The 24,298-nt window shown below is 36.6% G+C and overlaps 1 long non-coding RNA gene across 1 annotated transcript in view; it reads left to right on the forward strand.

Moving 5' to 3' along the window:
- Positions 1-405: 405 nt before the first annotated feature.
- The window catches only part of LOC119238314 (uncharacterized), a 29,569-nt gene continuing 5,676 nt past the window's right edge, over positions 406-24,298 (forward strand). The window contains exons 1-2 of the long non-coding RNA XR_005123538.2: positions 406-515; positions 20,762-20,927. This is a non-coding gene — a long non-coding RNA (uncharacterized LOC119238314). The remainder of the gene's footprint in view (positions 516-20,761; positions 20,928-24,298) is intronic.

Here is a 24,298-nt window from a genome sequence, read left to right on the forward strand (position 1 = left end):
AAAACTATATCTAATCTGAAATATGACACACTTTCACATGGTTGGCAGGGAATTTTTAATTAGGTGCCAATCAATTCATTTTAACTCATTCTAATTTATCTTGAATTATTTTCTCTTATCCCCTCCCTACATAGGACAGGTATAATATCATCTTATGGAAACAAAGTTGAACAGAGTGCAACAGTGCTGTGGACATGTGATTGATATCTAAGGCTGGCAGGAAAGTCATTATCAGATAAAAGAACAGCCTGATAGCATAAGGTCTAATCAACAGATAGCATCAATGAGGAAAGTGAATAGATCACATTTTTTATAAAAGAGAACATCACTTCCTTCCTGTCTTCCGTCCTGTTTCCCTGAGTTCCTAGAATACTGGAGAAGTCTATTGTGCTAACTGATGTTTAACGGAAATGTTTAGAGGATGTTTACACACCTTTAATCCCTTCACTGGCCACAGGTCCATAAAACAGGATTAACTTTACCCCTGATTAACTTCTTCCTCTGCAAATGAGCATGTAAGTCTTTCTCCATTTCCTCAGAACAGTTAATATCCATTTTGATAACACGCAGTTCTTTTTTCTCTCTCTATATGGCCGTGTGTGTTTCTACCTGGAGGGTTAGAAAAATCAACAGGGTGTTGACAACTGTTTCCTGTTGTTTTCTTGTCCTGTACATTAATATAAAAAACAAATATAATTAACACATCCGTGCAGGCATTCATGGTGCACACAGTGTGAATAACGGCGCCCCCGCAGATTCTCCACCAGGATCTCAACTGCCTGTTTGCACCCCCCACCTGCAAAAGACGCTGCCGCTGGTTAAGGGACTTGCCAGCAGAAATCATAATACTTGCTAATCAGAAAAAAAAAAGATGTATTTTAAATAATGGTATTCTTTATCGACTGCTAGTAAATAATAATAATAATAATAATAATAATAATAATAATAAACAACTGTGCAAACCAGCTACATCTTGATAGCTGACACAATGCTTCTTGGCCAGGACCTACTCAGAATACTTGAGATAGTGTTAGGACCTTTCTTCTTTTTTGGTCAATAACATAATTAAGCACTTTTAGTGACCTGTAAAACCATGTCTTTATTATGTGTGTCAGAAATCTGTAAACTCTTAAATATATCAGCTTTGTGCATACCCATTTATTGTGTATTTACAGACTTTCCTGAAACAATAATAGTAGACACCTAGGCAGAGTTGTCTAATGCAGTTTTGTCACTAGGATGTACTATTACAGTGACAGAGGACCCATGCCAGCTCCACTTCCAGATGATCAGATCACGTTGTGTAGCAGAGCCATTAATAACATCTATAATTAATTTATTAGTAGGAACAATGTTTTGATCTAGAAATGAATCTTACTAAACTATTGATGGGGTGTTACATCTCCAATGATTTCTTCATTACATTGATTCACATTTAACTGATAAACAAGAAGTACATGTTCCTTTAACTTTATTATTGTTTAAAAAAATTAAATCCAGGAATTAGACTTAGAATGTAGAAATCAAGCTGAGTCATTTCCACCAAGTAATAATTAGTGAAAGCTTCCAAACAGGCAAATAAAAGCTAATATATAAAACATGAAAAATCTTCCAACTTTTTGAAATCTATACTGCAGCTGGAATCCAGTGGATGATGGAAACGTATAACATGCATGATGGTTAATGTCAAGTCTCAATGTGACTAGGTCAGGTATACAGATACATGGTCAAGCACAGCTCTCGATGGCTCTAGGAAGGCATTTGTCAGATGATGTTAACATTTAAGTTACTACTTTAAGTAGAGTAGATTATCCTTATCATAAAGTGGGTGGCTGGGAGAGAACTCACTGAGAGCTCAAGGAGAAAAAGAGTGAGGTCTCTAAGAAACAGAGAATCAGGCAATTCTGCTTCTGGACTTAGGCTTCACCATCAACTCGACCCAAGGTGTCTCATCAGCAGAGTTGCTCTGCATATTTTAGACTTGTCAGAACACAGAATTGCTTGTGACATTTGCTATTTCTTTTTTTTTTTCCTCTCTCCCTGGAGAACCTGGAAAATAGTCATACAGCATCATTGTTGCATTCAAGGAACTCACAATGCAGCAGGAGTACAAAAATGTCTGCATGCACACCTACAATCTCTCTCTCACTCTCCCTCCTTCCTCCCTCCCTCCAATAATATCAAAAGTCTGGGTGGAATGGATATTTATGTCTCATAAGAAATAATAGTAGAGAGTCTCCCTGGTGGCACAGGGGTTAAAGTCTCAGTGCTATCGAGCTATTGTCAGCTACTGAGGCATAAATGTTCCATCCCTGGCCAGGGAGCTGACCCACATGGCACAGCAGAACTCTCCTGTCTCACCCGCTGCTCCCCTCAGCAGTGTATTTCAGTTAGTCTGCCTGTTCTGTTCCCTACTCTGTCCCTGGTGAATCCTCTCACCCCCAACACCTCTGACTTATCCCCCAGTTCTTATATGCATAAATACATACATAATAAATAGCTCCCTGGCTGGAGATTGAACTCATGTGCAGTGGCTAGTGATAGCTGATAGCGCTGAGACTTTAACCCCTGCACTACCCTACTACTATTTCTTACAGGAAAACAAACAAACAAACAAACCAGTCTTTCTCTAAGCCCTGCCACCAAAGTCTGGAAGATTGAGAGAAAACAGGCTGAATGATCTGACAGAATAAGAAAGAAATCTTGTAACATGACAGATTGGCATTGTATCAGTAAGGGATGAGATTCTTTTCTAAATTGTTAATATACCAAATTGCCAGGTTTCACTTCAAAGTCCTTATCCTAAGATCATAGGCTAAACCTGGTTTGGGTTCATGGAAATAATTTAAATCCTCTCTCCTCTGAGTGATTGGTTTGTTTCTACCTCAGAAGGTGGTTATCAATTGTTTAAAAAAAATTTCTGCCTATTGGTAACATTTAACTTTAGAATTCAATTAGGATAAATTAATATATTGGAGACAACACAGGATTAATGTTGCTTACTAATTTTTTTAGTTGTCTTCTTGTATGACCTCCAGTCACTTAGTCTCAAGGAACTTGAAACAAAAGTTTATCACTGCCCTCATGAATTCACAGATTAGTCATTGAAGATCCTTGAACTATTTTTGTCAGATAATATATTATGAGAGATTGTAATGTTCTTACAAAGAAAAACGTGGAATCAAATAAAATGATATTCTCAAAGCATGTTAATATGTGATAAGTGATAAGAAATTACATATTTGTTATTGATAAGTGTTGTTCTGTCAAGTTAATTCAATTTTACTCACCATTATCTTATAATGAGCAAAGAAAATAAGTGAATGGGAATTTTGTGATCTTAACATATACATATACCTTCAGAGTTTACAAAATTAGTTACTTCCACTTTCTTATCAGTATATTGCAAGCCCCAGGGAATTTTGCATTAAGATGCAAGCTTTAAAACTTCATGTTCTTGGGCCTCCCTGGTGGCGCAAGGGGTTAAGCACAGCACTATGAAGCTATCTGCAGCCTCTGAAGCACGAGTTTGTCCCTGGCCAGGGAGCTGCCCCCATGGCACAGCAGACCTCTCTCACCTGCTGTTCCCCTCAGCAGTGTATTTCAGTAGATCTGCTTGTTCTGCTCCCCACTCTGTCTCTGGTGAATCCTCTCAGCCCCCCACACACCTTGGGCCTGTACCCTAGTTCTTGTATGCATAAATAAATAAATCTTTGGGGGAAAAAAAGAAAAAAACAACAGGTGCAGGCGGTTGAGTGCAGTGCTGTGAAGCTATCCACAGCCTCTGCAGCGCGTGTTCCATCCGGTCAGCCAGCAAGGGTCCCACATGGTACGGCAGACCTCTCCTGTCGTGCCCACTGCTCCCCTCAGCAATGTATTCCGTCAGTCTGCCTGTTCTGTTCCCCACTCTGTCTCTGGTGAATCCTCTCACTCCCTGCACCTCTGGCCTGTACCCAGTTCTTGTATAAATAAATAAATAAATCTTTAAACAAACAAACAAAAAAAACCCTTCATGTTCCCATCATGTCTAATCAGGGCAGCATAAAAACAACTGGTGTCAATAAATAAATAATACACCAATGATATGATATGAACAAACATTAGCTATTAAGCAGTTTGGTAGCTTCACTTGACAACACCGTATATGATCAAGAGGTATAGATCATAGCTCCGTAGATGTAGGACACATTTTTCAAGCAGGAGAGAAAAATTGGTTAATCTGGATATGAAAATGAGATAGGGTTGTGGGTGATATGGTGGAAGAACTTATTTCTTGTTTTTGCTTTTTTTTTTAAAGATTTATTTATGCATACAAGAACTGGGGTACAGGCCAGAGGTGTGGCGGGGGGTGAGAGGATTCACCAGAGACAGAGTGGGGAGCAGAACAGGCAGACTGACTGAAATACACTGCTGAGGGGAGTGGCAGGTGAGACAGGAGAGGTCTGCTGTACCATGAGGGTAGCTCCCTGGCTGGGGCTTGAACTCTTGATGCAGTGGCTGCAGATAGCCTCATAGGTTGGGTCTTAACTCCTTGCGCCACCAGGAAGGCCCTTGTTTTTGCTTTTATTCTTGCTCTTCTCCCCTTCTTGTCTTCTCTCCCTTCCCCACCATCCTCTTATCTTCCTCTTTTTAATTCATTTCATCCTTTTCTTCCCTCTCCTCCTGCCTTCTCTTATCTCACCACCTCAATAACCTCCTTGTCTTCCTTCCTGCCTTGTCTTCTCTCCTGCTTCAACATCTTTAATTGAGAACATTTTAACAGTATATTATTTGATTTGAACCAGGAAACAGATTTAATTTCCTAAAATTCCTATTAATAAGATTAATTAATTTGTATGCTTACTATAACAATATAAAGAAGAGATGATGCAGTTAATAAGCTTTGGTGCAGTTAATAGGATTTTGCATAAAATAGCAAAACTTTCAGTCCTCACTGAGCTACTTAATACCTGGTGCAAGTGCCTTAACCTCTCATAGCTTCACTTTTTTATCAGTAAATTGAGAATAATTTGTTCTTCATAAGTTTGTGATGAAGTAAATAAGTAGTATTCATATTTTGTGATGTATGAAGAAGTAGCAATAGTAGGAAACACATAATTTATATGAAAAATCATTTTGACTTTCATTGCCTCACATTATTTTATTAATCTGCTTTCCATATTTACTTACGTATTATAAATTTCCTAAAATATTTAGACAGAAAAAAATTTAATTAAATTTTTACAAAGGTGCATTTGGGATATAAGGTGATAGATTATAATGTACTCATATTAGTCCATTTTTATGTTAGAATATAAACTATAATCAATATTTAATTACTAATCATCAAAGGTAAATTAAATTAATGAGATCTAAGCAACATGTTTAGATATATATATAATTGAGATTTATATAAGTAAAGCTGAGGGTAGATTGATTAAAAGATTACCAGATGTTCCTGTAATAGTTTAACTACTTGGTATTCTGCCATATATAATGAATGTGAAGACAGTAAATGATGTTACATCTTGTTAGCTGAGTGTTTTTTTAGTTGGTTACCAAATTAAGTGTTTTTAATTTTAATGAGTTGAATAGGAAGGGTATGTGTGCTGTGGGATTAATTATTATTATATAATAACCATTAATTACTTTCAAAGTAAAAATTTTGAGAAGACAGACAATTAGGAACTAACTTCTGTCTTAACTAATCAAATGTTAACATTTCAACATTCAAGAGAGAATTTTGAATTACTGTCCCTTCATCTGGCTGTTCTTCAAATGGGAATAAAAAATAATAATATTACTATTTCTATTAGAGAAAAAAAAAAAAAACCCTGATAGTGTTGATAACAGCACTCAACATTTTTCAAAAATGCCTGTTTTTAGTTTCTTTTAATAATGGCTTTAATTACTAGACTAACTGCAGAATTCCTCTGGAAATATCAATCTGTATCCAAACTTGGACAAATAGGGTACTAAGTATGTCCTCAAAGGCACATGCCCATGAATCCATCTGGATTATTTCCCCTAGGGATTCCTGGACAGCAGTGGTCCTGGTTCTGTGTAGAGTTCAATACCCACGAGGAGGATGGCTCACACACTCTCCAACTTAAAAGGATAGGACTGGGGCCTCCCTGGTGGCCTAGGAGTTAAGACTCAGAGCTACCACCTCAATGGCCTAAGTTCGATCCCCAGCCAGGGAGCTAACCCACATGGTGCAGCAGACCTCCCCTGTCTTAGCCACTGCTCCCCTCAGTAGTGTATTTCAGTAGATCTGCCTGTTCTGCTCCCTGCTCTATCTCTCGTGAATCCTCTCACACCCCATACCTCTGGCCTACACCCCAGTTCTTGTATGTGCAAAAAAAATAAATATTTAAAAAAATTTGGTTTTTGTTCCACAATATGTTTTTCATTTTAAGCTTTATTGTTAAATGAAGTTTCTGGTGTTTTCTTTTGAATTTCTGCATTATACTCTATTGCACAGTTATAACAAAATGTATCAATTCCCTCTCCTATTGCTTGACATTAAAGATGTTTATAATTTACCCATTATTACCAATAATGCTATAATTGCATTTTAAACTTGTGTGTGTGTGTGTGTGTGTGTGTGTGTGAGCATGTGTTCAAGAGTGTCTCTAAGGTGTATGCAAGAGGTAGAACTGATAGTTTACCTGTTATTCATCTCTTTAATTTTATTAGATGTTATGGCTAATGAAATGTTTGGCCCATTTCCTTAGAGTGTGTGTAAATTACTGCTTCTTCATGCTTACTGAATTAATATTTTCAGATTTTTCAGCGTTTGCCATTCTATTGGATATGAAAATATAGCTTGTTGTTGAACTTGCCCTTTGCCAATACCAGTAAGATAGTTATTTCTCAATTGTTTATTGGCCTTTGTGTTTCTTTTCTTTGAATCATTCCTTTATATTATTCTCTTATATTTTGAAAGGATTTCTTTTTTTTTTAAAGATTTATTTATTTATTTATACAAGCACTGGGTACAGTCAGAAGCGCGGGAGGGTGAGAGAATTCACCAGAGCCAGAGTGGGAAGCAGAACAGGCAGAAGGACCTAAGTACACTGCTGAGGGGAGCAACAGGCACAGCAGGAGAGGTCTCCGTGCCATGTGGGACCCTCCTCTGGTGGCCGGGGAGCAGCTGGGGATCGAACCACCGCTGCAGAGGCTACGGGCTGCTTCACAGCCCAGCACTTAACTGCTGCGCCACCAGGGGAGGCCATCAAAGGATTTCTTTTGTTCTTACTGATTTATTTGTAAGGATTCATCTGTTTATAAATGTTAATCTTTTATGAGTCACATACAGAGTAAATTCTCTCAATTTGCAATTTTATTTAATTTTGCTCACAGTATATTACATTTAGAGAAATATTAATGTTAACACAGGTCGATTTATCTTTTTTCTTAAAGTTTTATTTATTTATGCATACAAGAGCTAGGGTACAGGCCAGAGATGTGGCCAGGGGTGGGAGTGGTGGTGGTGAGAGGATTCACCAGAGACAGAGTGGGGAACAGAACAGGCAGATTGACTGAAATACACTGCTGAGGGGAACAGTGGGTGAGACAGGGGAGGTCTGCTTTGCCATGTGGGTGGCTCCCTGGCCGGCCAGGGATCGAACTCGTGCTGCAGAGGCTGTGGATTGCTTCATAGTGTGGTCCTTAACCCCTCATGCCACCAGGGAGGCCTGATTTCTCTTTTTAATTATGTTTTATTTTATATCAGATTAATAGAATCTTTTCTTACCACACTGAAATTAAATAATTTATATTTTTCTTAGTGTTTTACATATTTTAATATGGAAACTTTTCACTATTAAATGTGTGGATATTGTGAGGTTAAATTTCTATTTTTTTTTGAATTGGGAAGTAATTTTGCACATACTATTATTTCAATAGCTCATAAGGTCAGATTTATCTCATGTGTGAGATTGGCTTCTGGGCTCTCTACTCTGAACTAGGGATCACTTTATCTTTTAACTACTCAACTTTTTTTATTTTTTTATTTTTTGCTATTCACTTTGGCAAATTTCCCACTTTTCCTACTTCAAAATATATTTACCTATTCAAGGCCTTTTGATCTTTTATATAAGAACAACAACCTACTTGTCAAATTTCATCTTAAAAATTCCTAAGTATTCACAATGATATTTTTTGAATTCAATTGCATTTAGAAAAAAGGAAATATTTGCAATATTAAGTCTTTCCATATATGAATAAATGCCTACATTTACTTGAATCTTACCTTACATCATTAAAATTTCACAATTTTTATTTGTAAGTTATGTTGCTATTTTTTCTGGTTTTATCCCTAATTCTTTTTACAGTATTTTTATACACAATTTCAAAATTATATTTCTTATTTTGTAGCTATTATAGAAGAAATTAGTTGCTTTTCTATAATTAACTTTTATATAGAAATTATGATGATCTCTCTTTCTGTAACAGATTTACAACCCCTTATTCATAATTCTGAAATTCAAAAAGCTCTAATAACTGAGATTATTTTTTTAAGTAAATTTGGCATCTGATCTTATCCCAAGGCCAAATCTGATCTGAGCAGATGTGAAGCCATTTACAGTCCTTGCCTTAATTAATGTGAATATTCATAAGTTTCATTGAAAAGCATTAATGTATTTGATTATGAGAGGCTGTTTCCAATCTACTGAAAATATTATATCATATATGGTAAGACACCATTTTTACCTTTCTAAGATTCAAAATTTTTTGTTTTTGAAATCTATAGACCTATGTATTTTACTTATGGCATTTCAAGAAAAAAAATTTATAGGTCCTCTCAGATTTTTTTTAGGACATCATATCATTATTGATTATTAACGCTGTTGATTAAAAATCTGTATCTTTTCCTTTTGTTTTGGTTGTCTCACTGGCTCTGCTGGAAGCATTGACTGCACAACAAAACCTAGATAGAGATATAAAGTAAATATTTATAACAAATATATGCATTGAAGAGGGAATGTTATGCTAACATCTATCCATTTATTTTAGGACTTTTTGGCACAGTATTTATTTAGTTAAAGGCTTTACTTTCCATGTCCATCTTTCTATGTATGCAGAGTTGTTTTCATAAATGTATGTTTCAAAGTGAAACCACTTTTAAGTAACCTACTCAACATAGTTATGATGTATTATATTTTGCATCACATTGTAGATTCAGTTTGCTAATAGTGGCCTCATTTTGTTAATGCAGTATCTTATTCTGGGTTTACTATCAATAACATACGATTTGCATACACAAAACAAAGGCAACCATTTTTTTATACTTTCAGGAAGCTTTTCCTAAACATTGGATTACGAAGAAGAATTTATCTCGGTGAGGTCTACATGTAGTTGTGTGTTTCCCCCCACCCTCTTTTTGGGGAGTATACTAATAATTGTTGACTCAGTCCATTAGCAGTAGTTTTTTTCTTAGTTTTGATTATTTTATCTTCGTTTTGGTCAGTTACATTTTTTTGATATACTATCCATTTCATTTATTTTTTTTACTTCCTGTACATAAAGTTGTTCATGATATTCTTAATCTATATTTTATCTACAATTGTATACTTTAAAATTTATAATTTCTATTGGTACTTTCAATATTTTGTCTTCAACAGTCTTGTAATTAGCTTGCCTATTACATTAGATTATCAAAGAACCAGCTTCAATAATTTTACTTATTAATTCTTTTGTTTTATTCATTAATTTCTATCCTTACCCTTAACATTTTTTGATAGTTTCTTTGGAATTTTAATTTTCTTGAAAATTTATATTGTGGGCTTCCCTGGTTGTGCAAGTTGTTAAGTTTCAGCACAATGAAGCTATCCACAGCCGGTGCAGCACAAATTCGATCCCCAGCCAGGAAGGTAACTCACATGGAGCAGCAGACCTCTTCTATCTCAGCCACTGCTCCCCTCAGCAGCGTATTTTGGTCAGTCTGCCTGTTCTGTTCCTAGCTCTGTCTCTGGTGAATTCTCTTACCCTCCTACGCATCTGGCCGGTACCCCAGCTCTTGAATGAAAATAAATAAATCTTCAAAAAAAAAAGAAAAAGAAAATTTATATTGTTCTCATTTTTCTGTGTCATTCTTTGAAAGTTTTCCACTTTGGTGGTGGATTAGCAAAATTTCATTTCAATTTTGTTAATATTACGCATGTTTTGGCTATGTTAAATATATTCAAGTTTAAAACAAACCTGTTTTTGGTTAATATTGCATATATTTATAGATAATAATCTAATTTTAGGATGCTTTTCATTTTAGTATGCAAATATTTGCATTTGTTATAAAAATAAGTATCTATTATTAATAGTTCAAATCTATACTTTACTCAAAATTCATTAGCTTTTACCTACATCTTTTTTCTGTTCCAGGAATGTAATCAGGGTCTCAAATTAAATGTCTCCTTAGACTTCTCTTTTGACAATGTCAGTTTCAGAGGCTTTCCCTATCTCTGGTGACCTTGACAATTTTGAGAAGTACTGGCTTATTATTTTGTATAATGTCTCTCAATGGGACTTCTCTTTTTGTTTTCCACATGATTAGACTTGGATTGCAAGTTTTGGAAGACCACAGAGATGCTGTCATGTTGATCACATATCAAAGAGACATACTATTAAGATAATTTCTGATGGCTACTGTCAACTGCTGATATGTAAATGAGATAAATATTTGGCAACTCTTTTGGGGAGTTACTGCCCTCTTTCTCTACTGAACCTTTTGAATGTCACTATATGGGATCCATTTTTCAAGAACGGGAAGTTATTTCTGCCTCTGTAAGTGGAATGTCTACATAAACTATTTGGACACCTTCTATACATCATATTTCTATTTTCCCCCATTCATTCATTAATTCATTCATCATTTATTTATGTTAGTAAAGGCTTGTGGATATCAAATTTTATGCTTTGAGTTGTAAATCCAATAGTTTATTTTATTGCTCAGAATCGTTCCAACTCTGACCATCGAAACACTTTTCATTGGATACTGTGTCCCACTGACATTGATCCATTATCTTTTGTAGGTGTTTTTTCCCTTAACAGAAATTTGTCAGTACAAGATGCTCCAGGATCATCTTGCAGATTGTTTCCTGTCCCAATCTTAGAATCAGCTGGTTTTTTTTTTTTCAAAGACCTCTGCTCCCTATTTTGTACAATGAAATTAGAAACCAAGACCTGGATGCCAGATGTTCTCATTGTTTCTGGAGTGTTCTTTGTTTCTAGGCCCTCTGACCTGTTGGAACAGGAAAATCTATGTATATGCTGAACTAACCTTGTGCACATACCTATCTATGTGTATACTGAGCACTTTGAAGATATTATCTGATTCTTTTTTGGATTATATTATTGTTACTGAGAAGTCTGTGGTCTAATGGATATATATTTGAAGTTAATCTGCTTTTTATTCCCTCTCCATAATTTCTGAGATTTTTTTTCGCTTAGTGTTCCATTTATTTTCAAAAATATTTTTCAATGGAAATTAATATCATTTATCTTGTATTGGTCCTCTTCTTGAATCTGTCAGGTTCAGAGTATGCTCAATCTTGGAAGAAAATTACCTATTACTAATTTTAATATAGACTAATGCCAAGCAATTTGGTCTCCATGGCCCGGCTTTGGGCCAACTTTGTTTGGCTGGGCAATTATCCACAAGGGGATGGGTAACTTTGGGTGGTTTATTCAAAAACTGTTATCTTTTCTTTGCTCTGTACACACTAATATTGTTAAAGCTCTTTTGCTCTAAGAGAATGTTTTGTCTTTAGGTGGTTTATAACAAAACCCATTTAGGATGTGCAAGTTTTGGGGTTATGGGGTACCTCTCAGTCTGCATACTAACCACATTGGAACTAATGGAATTTTAGTTTTTCTAGCTGCAAAATAAAATGCTTGAATGTGCAAAGTGAAATAATTTCCCAAAAACATTTAAAAACTACAACTTAAAAATTGTTGGAAAGAGACTTGTTGAGAATGATATTTGATGGTTGTTTATCTGACATCTTTTTATTTGCTTGGGAGAAATGGAATAGTAAATAAAATTTTTATTAAGTGTGGCACTTAGGGTTTTTTATGGGTGAAAATCTCAATTTTTATAGAAGCCATATTTGGTGGTTCATGCATAACTTGCCAACCTCTAGCCAACATTTGGATCCCATTTTACAGTTGAGGAATCATAAAGAGATTTAGGAAAGTTAATGAAAATGCTCAAGACCACAGTCAACTGATGTCAAAATCTGAAATAACATTCCCAAGTTCCTGGCAATTCTACCACTACTCTGAACCTCTGCTCCATCTAAAATGATGAAGATATGCAAATATATGCTTATGCTGACATAGTATAAGTGATGCATCTTACACATAGCTAACATATATTCATTTTCTTATATGTGATCAAGTCATATACTTTTGTAAATAATGAAAAGTCAATCTAAATAGTGTTTATCTTCCCTCTGCTAATTGTTGAATGATAGAGGATCCATTTTCCAAATAAATAAATATTTGTCTATGTGTGTGTGCACAAGCACTCACATATTATCCATACATTCTGCAAACATCCATCTAATATAATTATCATAGGTCTCTTGTTGGGTTCATGGTTTGCCGATGTTATCTTTTAGTTGTTTAGTTATCCCTAAGGATATCCTTTAGAACAAAATTTGCTGTTTAAATGGTGAAGTGAGTGACCCATGCTCTTTGATAGGACTCTTGACTGAAAAAATTTCATGGCAGAAAACTTCTATTAGAATACAATTACATCCAACTGTGAAATGTTACAAACACTTCATCACAATGGGTTGTACTCTCCAGCTCTGCCTAAAAGCAACCTGTTACTTGCCTCACCCTGAGCCTTTTGTAAGGTGTGCCCAATGGAAATTTATCATGGGAACAGTCAAGACTAAAGTATTTTCCTCACGTCTTTAAAGATCAAGTTCCAGCCTCTTTAATAAGCAATCTGACAAGGTATAGTATATACTCTCTGGGTAATCAGCAGAGCTCACATAGAAACCGTAAAGGAGCCAGCAGAGCAGGGAGGGTGAGTGACTCGATATGAACAGCCCCATTGTTCTCACAAGGAACACCTTGGAGGCTGCAGGAAGAGGTACAAGGGCTGTCTGAGGGCAGGGTGTGGGGAGGAAGGAGACTTGGGAATGTAAACCATAACTGTCCTTCTGCATCCCAAGAGGTCCCCTCGCGATGCAAACGATGTTAATGTTTGATAAAAGCAAAACAAACAAGCACACTTAACGTTGCTGCTGTCCCACTTGCTGTTCCAATATGTTGCTAGTTAGAAGATTATAAACGCACCCACTTCACCTTTTGGACTTCATCCAAGCAAGCTCTCACAAAACATAAACAGCTGGATTCTTTTATCTGATAGGTATAATTAGAAATGAAACAGACTTTTGAAAACACAATTTGAAATTATGAATGGCAGGTTTTATGATTGTCTTCTTATTCCATTAATGGAATTCAATTTTCACTTCTTTTTCTCAGAGCAAAATGACAGGTACATAAACACAAAGATTTTAATTGAACTTAACCGGGGGTGTATGTCTTGCAGAGATACAACAAAATATGCATGTTGACAACAGTTATATCTAGAGAAGTGGTAAAGGGGATGGAATTTGAAGGGGGTACTCAAGGATTTCAGTATGTAGATTAATTATTTTGTTTGAAAAGCCATGAATAACTTGCATTATTGAAGGTAATCTAAAGCAGAAAAATTAATACATCACATAACATTCTCTGATATAGATAGATAGGTGGATTTTTGCTACATTTCTATTAAGTAGATTATATCATAAAGACAATAACTGTCAAGATGTTTTATTATTTTCTGTGATAATATTAAAATTTTTATTTAATCTTTGATGAGAATCTTCTCTTATTATCTAAAGCAGCTACCATATACTTTACAAGTAAAATACTTGATATTTGGCATGCTAAACCATTTATTCATTCTTTTAAGTATTTATTGAGTAATAATTCACAGTTAAGCAAGGATTGATGCAAATAATTAGCACAGTGTTAAAGGAGCTAAAAAAACAAAATAGCCCCGTTGGAAATTTCTGCAGCAGTACTGAGACTAATCTCATCTGGGTCTAGTATGTGAAGTGATGAAATTCACAAACTGTTAGGAGAAATAGAATTACTTGCAATATTATATAGATCGGAAAACAAACATAGGGATACCTGGGACACAATAACACAGGGTTAATATAAATAAAGAGCATAGAGTTGCACAAATAAGAGATTCATTTACTTGCTCCTGAAAATATTTTTGTCATGTTTCTGTGGGCCAAGCATTTTGTTAGGTTGCATGCATTCTAGATGAGTAAGACCATGGTCATTCAACTTAGTAAATTTATTATTTATGTGGAGGGATGCACATAGGTTAACAAATATATTAAAATAAATATCATGGGTGCTATTACAGTCATAGACATGAGAAAGAGTGACATACAGAGGACGATGGCTGAAGGTTTCATCACATGGCTGATACTCAAGTTGGTAAATATGAGTCTTCCAGGTAGACTGTAGGACTCAGCACTCACGGACAGATTTCTCCTGGATGAATGAAGCACAATCACCAGAATGATGATTGGAAGGGAGGCCAGGAAGAAGGGATGGGTTATTGAATGTAATCTTGATGGAGCAAGTAGGAACAAGGCATTTGCTGTATAATACTTTGTGTAATTAAGCTTTACATTAAAGCATAGAGGATCATGAGACAATGAGTTTGAGAAGCCTCTCAGTCTCAATTTAACTTCCTTCCAGTGGTAAAAGTCTGCCACAGGGAAAGGGAGGAAGTGAGATGACATCATTTTTTTTTTAAAGATTTATTTATTTATTCATTTATACAAGCACTGGGTACAGTCAGAAGCGCAGGAGGGTGAGAGGATTCACCAGAGACAGAGTGGGGAACAGAACAGGCAGACTGAGGAAATACACTGCTGAGGGGAGCTGCGGGCATTGCAGGAGAGGTCTGTCGCGCCATGTGGGACTCTCACCGGTGGCCGGGGAACGAACCGGCACTGCAGAGGCTGTGGGCAGCTTCGCAGCTCAGTGCTCAACGGCTGTGCCACCAGGGAAGGCCCAGATGACATCATTTTTGATTATGAGAGAGGTAAAGCCTCATTGTAAAAAGCTCGGAGAAAGTGAAGTTTTGTCAAGGCCATCTTGGAAAACAATGTCCTCTGTTAGTTAATAGAATTAGTTAAAAGTTTTAAATAAAATTTTAATGAATTAAGGTAGCACATTCATCCACCATTTTTTCATGCCTCAATCAAGCCCTCCTGTCTTTTATAAATTCTTTCCCACTATCTGTCCTCAACAGTATTGGTTTTTGATCTCTCCATTAAAATACATTGATTTACCTATTTAGAATTTGGAAATATGGAAATGGCATAATAAAATGTACATGAATTCTTCATTTCAAAGAACCTAAAGAAAAAATTATCTCTTTATTAACTAGAGATTAATTAAATGGAATTTAAATCTTTTGACCTAAGAAAAATGAGACAAGTAATTATTTCCCCAAGTGAAATTTGTCTAAATTAATATCATCTTTTAAAACATAGGCCCCCATGATGGACCTCCCTGGTGTTGCAGGTGGTTGGGTGCAGCTCTGAAGCTGTCCCAGCCTCTGCAGTGCCTGTTGGATCCCCGCCCGCCTCGAAGCAACCCACAAGGAGAGCAGACCTCTCCTGTCTCGCCCGCTGCTCCTCTCAGCAGTGTATTTCGGTCATTCTGCCTATTCTGTTTCCCGCTCTGTCTTTGGTGAATCCTCTCACCCTCCAGCGCATGTGGCCTGTACCCCGGCTCTTGTACAAATAAAATAAATCTTTAGATAAATAAATAAATCATGAGCCCCCATGAACATGAATAAAAATGGTGTGTAGGTCTGAAAATATAAACTGCTTAGAAAACAGCATTCAATAATGCAGCAAGGAATAGAACAGTAAAGGTAAGAAACAAAAAATCTTCCATTGACTTAATTGTAGCAGTAAGTGTGAGAATGACATGAGAGCAGGCAGTGGGGTGGCATGTATCATCCCATTATCTTACAATTAATGCCACATGGAGGAACCACAGAACCCGCAAAAATTTGCTTACATAAACTCCTGGTCTTGAAACATGAGTTTGACTAATTTCTATGTTCTGTTGGATATGATATCGTTCTATTTTGTCTATTTGTAGGACAAGTTAAATTAAGCTTGAAATTCTATGAGAGAAATCTGGCTCAGAAGCATTTTGTAAATATTATGACAATGAGTCTGTAGCAAAATCACTAAAGCTGTGTTTGGTCAAAAAAATGATATTTAAATGCTATAAAGAATAGGTGACTGGCTCAGTAAAGATAATGGCTTAAAGTTAGCATGTCAGAGTTGGCACTGGAAGTTGGAGCAATCAGTTTATTAATGAGCTGAAATTTTGATCCCATAAGCTGTTTGATGATATCATGACCTTGATTTTATAAAATTCTGGAGTGACAGAAGTTTGTGCTTTCCAGGAGAAAATTTCCAAAACTCTTATGGTATACTGCACCATGGTTTTAGTACACTCTATTCATTGGTTTCCAACAAAATTGTGTATACACATTAGTAACAGGAAGGCTTTAGGCATTCTCCATTATAATATCAACAGAAAGAAAATGATGATCTGCTGAGATTTTGTATTTTAGTGATATTCATCTCATAGCTTCATATTATTAAATAAGTGGAAAAAAATCTAGTTCTTAGGTGTCTAACACTTTACAATTTTGAAATCAATTTTTCAAATGTTTCTACTAGTATGACCCGATAGGACCATGGCCAAAAATAGTGCTGTGAGCTTCATTCAGTCATAAAACTTAAAGAAGGAAATATATTTATTTTACATTTAATCTAAGACCCCCATAATATTCCTAACTTTTGAAAATATACTAGAGTGGTTAGAAATATGAAAAACAAAAAAGAATAGTTTTTGAAAAATAGCATTTATCCTGAATTATAATATATATTAATTATTATATTTCAATATCACTTCAAGTAGCTTTACCATTACATATAGCTCTCTATAAAGCTTTTAATAACAATCATATCTATTTAATTTAAAATGTTATTTCTTGAGAGTGGTATTTTTATTTAAGAAATATTTCATAGCTACACATGTATGTAGGCAAATACAAACAACTGGTTTTATTGGTGAAAAATAGATAAAATTAAACAATCCATATATTGTTTTTATTCCTTTTATTTTATTTTATTTTTAAAGATTTATTTATTTATTTATACAAGAACTGGGGTATAGGCCAGATGTGTCAGAGGGTTAGAGGATTCACCAGAGACAGAGCGGGGAATAGAACAGGCAGACTGACTGAAATACACTGCTGAGGGGAGCAGCGGGAAAGACAGGAGAGGTCTGCCGCACCATGTGGGACCCTTGCCTGGCAGCCGGGATCGAACCAATGCTGCAGAGGCTGTGGACAGCTTCACAGCGCTGGCTCAACCACCTGCGCCAGCAGGGGAGGCCCTCATTTTATTTTAGACATATTTTAACTTAATTCTAGTCAAATAATGTTACAATACAATGCTACTTCAGCAGAAAATAACAAAAACAAAAATGTCAATTAGCTTAAACAATAGCTAACACTGTATGTAAATTATATGTAATATAAGTAAAATTAGAAAAGTGCTTACAACTACTAAGAGTAGACTTGTGAAATGAATTTTTGCTGTTTTTAGTACTGGCTTCACTCCAAATGAGTTACTCATTCCGAAATGTTTCTGTACAAATAACAGTCCTATTTTTAATTTGTGACTAATATATGGTACCGAATTTATGCTTTTTAAATATGTGATTTTCAAACTTCTGTTATTTGAAGAATGCAATCACAATTTTAGCTGTGATTGCACCACCTATATGATTACTATTTAATATGCAATTTTTGCTCCAACTGCACAAATTGTTTAATTTTTAACACACTTCCTTTCAAAGAAACATACCTAACAATACCCAATATAAAATCTGTGTTGCTTCCCAGGAATCAGAGGTCAACTTTACCTTGCAAAGTTACTTGAGAATCAAATAACTGGATATTTTTAAAGCATTTAGGAATATGTGACTTAAAATTAGAGATGTCACTATTATTTCATCATACATTTAGATACAACAGATCTGGAGTCCTGTAAACAAGTATTCTAATCTCATTCATTTATTCAATTAATATGAATAATATGTTGAAATAATATGTTGAAATCCTCTGTTGTCTGCCTAAATTTATCATTGACTTCTCTGAATACTTTCAGGTGTTGTGATTGAAAACATGGTTAATTATCTCCATACGGATTTTTTTAAATCTATAAAAATGTTTAGCAAGTAAAAAACCCTCTCTCATTATAAGGTAGTATTAATTAATAGTTGGACATCTAGGAGAATACATTCTGGCAATCACTTCAGATGCTTTTGTAAAGCAAAGTTTGTTGAACAACATTCACTTACGCCATGTTGTGAATCAATTGCCAGAATCGATCCCTCACAGGGAAGGCTTCATATCATTTGCCTTTCTGCCTAGGATAGTCCCAGGTAGGCTTCAATAGTGAATAAACCTTAACACCTCAATAGTTTGTCACGACAAATGGGTGAGACAGGAGCGATCTTTTGCGCCATATGTGGGTTTCCTCCCTGGCTGGGGATCGAGCTCAGGGTTTACTGGTGATAGTGCTGAGACTTAACCCCAAGGGCACCAGAGAGGTCCCTTTCCTCCAGTTCTGCCAATGTTTCTGAATTTTTGGAGAGAGATCGAGAAGGACATTCAAAATGTTCCTTAAGAGCAAAGCCATCTGTGTCCTTTTAGCCGCATTCCACTTACCTACCCTTATGATGAAGGGTCCAGCCTTGACACACAGGAAGCTGCTGACTGAACCCGCTGTGTGCCCAGGAAAGGCAAACAGAATGGAGAACTCAGAAGTGAGTTTCTGTTACACAACAGGCCTCCCCTGCCCCTCCTTGCCACTTCCCTGGTAAGTTTATTTCATGGCTTGGCCTCCCTGGTGGTGCAAAGGGTTAAGTCTCACCATTATGAAGCTACATGCAACCACTGTAGCCTGTGTTCGATTCCGGCCAGGGAGCTGCCCACATGGCACTGCAGACCTCTGTTATCTCACCCACTGCTCCCCTCAGCAGTGTATTTCAGTCAGTTTGCCTGTTCTGTTCCCCACTCTGTCTCTGGTGAATCCTCTCACCCCTGCACCTCTGGCCTGTACCCCAGCTCTTGTATGTGTAAATAAATAAAATAAATATTTTAAAAAGTTAATTACATTCATATCATTGATATTATATACATATTATACCTACACACCTATTATATACATTTATATTCTATTTTCCCTAACTTACAATGATATGCAATTGTGATTTTTCAACTTTAGTATGAACTGAAAGCCATATTTATTTAATGGTCATTGAGGTGTGATTCTTTTGTGATTCTGAGCAGTAGCAGTTAGCTCCAGCAACCAGACAGAAAGTCTTGAGTTAAGGTATTTTCAAATTCACAATGAATTTATTGACAAAACCCATCATAATTCAAGGAAGCCTTGTCATTTTGTTTTTTCTGCATTGCATGATTTAATTTTAAATGTATCACATTATTATCATTGCATTGAAATTATATTAAAGAACTACACGCCCAATATGGTTGTTCTTAAGAACCCTAGATGCTATGGGTCTCCCTGGGTGCACAGGCGGTTGAGTGCCATGCTGTGAAGCTGTCCGCAGCCTCTGCAGCCCAGGTTCCATCCTGGCCAGCTGGCCAGGGGGATACCCACATGGCACAGCAGATCTCTCCTATCTCACCGGCCGCTCCCCTCAGCAGTGTATTTCAGTCAGTCTGCCTGTTCTGTTCCTGGCTCTCTCTCTGGTGGATTCTCTCACCCTCCCACACCTCTGGCCTGTACCTCAAGAGCTGGGGTACAGGCCAGAGGTGCGGAAGGGCGAGAAGTTTCACCAGAGACAGAGCGGGGAGCAAAACAGGCAGAAGGACCTAAATACACTGCTGAGGGGAGCAGCAGCGGGCACTACAGGAGAGGTCTGCTGCACCATGTGGGATTCTTGCCTGGCCAGCCGGGATCGAACCCACACAGCAGAGGTTTCACAGCACTGCTCTCAACCCGCTGCACCAGGGGGGAGGCCTAAAGAAAATAAATCTTAAAAAATAAAATAAAAGACTGTTTGGAATGTTATCATTGATACACTGTGGCAAACTCACCCATTGATCAACTTTTATCTCCAAGTTTTTGCCATCACAAAAAAAAAAAAAAAGCTTCAGTGAATGCATTTTTATATGCATCTTTGGGAAATTATACCAGAATACCTACAGAATGAATTCTTTGAAGTGGAACTTCTTGGCAAAATGTATCTTTTGCATTTTGACAGATACTGCTTAAACAGACCATAATTTTACATTCAGTCAAATTAACTTTCTTAACGTCTCATGCTGGTGATTCTGCCTTTGGTGTGCTTATGTAAGCTGCCAGTTGTGGATGGAAGAGTTTGCTGCACCAATTGATACAAATTTGCATTCAAGGCTGACCTAGGAGAGCTGATATGGAAAGACCAAAACACATTATCACAGTTCAAAGCCCTGGGGAGCTTTGAATGTTAGGGGGACCTTTCCTATATATGCTGTTCAATTATGTTACTAGCAGTATTTTCTATTCTCCTTCCATTATTATAAAGCAGCTGTCAAAGAAGCTCTTGCCATACTGGACTTGAAACTTCTGACAATTCTTTTTAGGCAGAAATGCTGCTGGAGCCGATGGCAACTCAGTGTCAAACTCATCAGGTTTGAGGAGAGTCAAAAGTGAGCTGGTCCAGCAGCGAGAGTTGAGTAACATATTCAAAGAGGGTATGATCCTGCACTCTCAGCAGAAAATGACAAAGTAGTCTTGGTTTAAGGAGTGGTAAGTCATGCTGAAATTTCTGGCACTTTTATATGGACTATCATTTTCACAAAAGGAAAATGATACTACATAGGGCTGTACCCTAAGGATTTAAGTTTTTCTTTTGTAATTGAGAAAATGTCTGTGCTTATTTATATATTTCTCTGTGTGTCTATGTATATGTGTGCATAGATATATCTATGTGTGCTACTGTATACTAAAATATAAAGGCATCAGATGGGCAAATTAGTATTTTCATTGTCAAAGAAAAATTTGCACATTTGCATTGTTTCAATAATTAATAATGAGGGTATTTCTAATTCCAGACAGCAATGAAATCAACTAAGTAAACTCAGAGATTATAGAAAATGATAATTTGTAATATGGCTTGATTTTTACTCTGAGATGGGAGGTTTCCAGCAGAAGGATGACAGGTCCTTCAAGACAAACTCTGGACGCCCCATCAAAATGGTTTGAAGTTTCAAGTGTAGAAACTATTGTAACCATCCAGCCATGAGATTGCAGTGGTTTGGACCACAGGACCAGTAAGCGATATTGTTAGTAGCAGCCAGAATTACATTATGTTTTAAAAGGGTAACCAATGGAATTTGCTTAAATGTCATGCAAGAGAAAGAAAACTTTTGGTTTTTGTTACTTTTTAAATTATTCTATTCATGTGACTTGCCTTATAACATATTATTGTATAACATCATGTAAATTTTAGGTGACTTTTTCTGACTTCTATGTATCCTTCTTTGTATCTTCATGCCTGTACTAGTAGATATACTTGGTTTCTAAATTTGCTTTACAAAGTATCTTGTTATATACTCTGACCTGGCTGTTGTTTATTCATTCATTTCACTTGGGAATATGATCAAGCTTGTCTTATGTCTGTGCACAGAATGCGGAGTCACTATTTACTAGCTGCAATTAACAGATCTTTGAGCTGTTTTCAGCCCTGGCTATGAGTCAGTTCTGCATGTGTGAAGCTCTATCCTTTAGATAAATGCCTGGAACAGGATTGCTGGGTCAATAAATGCATTTGTAATTTGAAGAATTAATTCTCAAAGTCAATATTTAGAAAAGATTTTTGAAAAGCTGTTATTCCTTACATTTTTAAAGTATGTTGTCTCTGTGTAGCTGAATGGTTTCAGCAAATTTGGTTGGTTTGTATGTTTACTCTGAAAAAACTCAAAGCAATAATTTTGGAACTAGTCTTCAGACATGCCTGGACCTTTAGAGCCTGAATTTGTATATTTTTCCTGTTCCTTATTTTTATTTCCCTAATATCATTTCCTTAAATGTTATTCTGTTAAAAGCTTGTAGAATTAGATGATGTGGCCTCCAGCTGTTAGCCAGTCTGGGTGGGATTCTGAGCTTCATTCACCTGTGATCTTGGGGAATTTATTCAAACCCTCTGTGACCTGTTTCCTCAGTGGTAAAATGTGAATAATAACCACCCTATCTCATTGTGTCATTATGAGATTAAGTGATTTCTAAAATGTAGAAACACTCAGAGAAATATTTGACACAAAGCAAGTATTGCTCAAATGCTGCATAGTTTTAGAAGTCATTTCATCAGTTTTGTAAAAAGATGTTGATGCAATAGTAATAATACTTGGTTTATACATATTGAACTCCAGCCGTCCAGGGAGCTGTCCACATGGTGCAGCAGACCTCTCCTGTCTTGCCTGCTCTTCTCTTTGGCAGTGTATTTCAGTCAGTCTGCCTATCTGTTCCACTCTCTGTCTCTGATGAATCTTCTCATCCCCTCCCACACCTCTGGCCTGTACCCCAGTTCTTGTACGCATAAAAAATAAATCTTTAAAAAATAAAATCAAATTAATATCAGCTTGTTAGAGACAACCTCTTCCTCACATGCAAATCATTCTAAAAATATAAAGTTGGGAGTTAAGAAGTATTTTGGGGAGATGTTTCGTCTCTAGCAAGATAGCTGGATAGTAAATTCTTTAAAATACCAGGCATAACCTATCATTTACTAAAATAATTTAAAATAAGGAAACAGGGATATATTTGTACTAGGTACTGATTAAAATTTCTTATATGCAATTTTCATATTTTTAAATTAAATTCACCTGTGGATTTGATATGACTACATGCTGACCAATGCCAATATTTCTAAATATGAGAAACACCAAGTATTGTTGGATAGTTCACAAAGTTGCCAGGAATTCAGTTGTTTTTTTGTTTTTTAAAGAGAACAACCTACCCTACCAAAATGATTTGAGAGACAGGGATTATTTCAAAAGTCAAAAGGACCTATCTCTTAACAAAAAATAAAAACTAAACTAAAATTAAAGGCTTCACCTGTGCACATTCATGCCCACGAGAGAGTTTCAGAGGGGCCTCGGATTCTTACTGGCCACAGGACTGGGAGCTGTTCTGCTGGCAATTTGGGTCTTTTCTTTCCAGCTTACACAGGAGTAGCATTGCATTTACCTACTTAATATTTGAGGATTTTTAAAAATATATATTTATTTATGCATTCAATAACTGGGGTACAGGCCAGAGGTACGGGAGGTAAGAAGATCCACCAGAGACAGAGTGGGGAGCAGAACGGGAAGATTAACTGAAATACACTGCTGAGGGGAGTAGCGGGTGAGTCAGGAGAGGTCTGCTGCGCCATGTGGGTTGCTCCCGGGCCAGCCCGGGACCCAAGTCATGCTGCAGAGGCTGAGGATAGCTTCATAGTGCTGTGCTTAACCCCTTGTGCCACCAGGGAAACCCTGAGGATTTTCAATGTATTTTGTTACAATAAAGGGAGCTGTAGGTCCTCTGTAACAAAGTTCCACAAATTAGATGTCTTAACACAATAGAAATTTATTATGTCACAGTTCTGGAGGTGGGCGTCTTTAAGCAGAGGGACAGAAGGGTCATGGCCTCTCTTGACGGCTTTAAAGAAGCATCCCCCATTGCCTCTTCCCGCTTCTGGTAGCCCCTGTTGTTCCTTGATTTTCAAAGGGCACATGAATCTTCGGTCTCTGTTCTTGTGTTGTTTTATCCCCTGTGTTTCTCTTAATGTTTTCAATTTCCCTCTTTTGTAAAAACATCAGTTACTTTGGTTTAAGGACCCACTCACTCATTTCCAGTATGACTTCAACCTAACTTGATTGTATTTACAAAGAGTCTATTTCCAGACAGTCTCATATGCACACACAGCGGGTGTGGGGGAAGTGTCAGAATTTTACCATAGCTTTTGGGGGAATACAACTCCACCCTTAAGTATCCAACACTAAAAAGGGTTTTCAATGATTCTGGATTAGAGAGTACAAATCCCTGGGGTCTTCTACTAAGACAAATAGAAAATATAACTTTGGTATAGCTAAGTGTATGGGCCTTACAGCCCCAGTGAATAATTAAACTGCCTTAGA

The sequence above is a fragment of the Talpa occidentalis genome, unplaced genomic scaffold, assembly GCF_014898055.3.
Source record: "Talpa occidentalis isolate TD23 unplaced genomic scaffold, MPIMG_talOcc4v2.1 talOcc4.11, whole genome shotgun sequence".
NCBI lineage: Eukaryota > Metazoa > Chordata > Mammalia > Eulipotyphla > Talpidae > Talpa > Talpa occidentalis.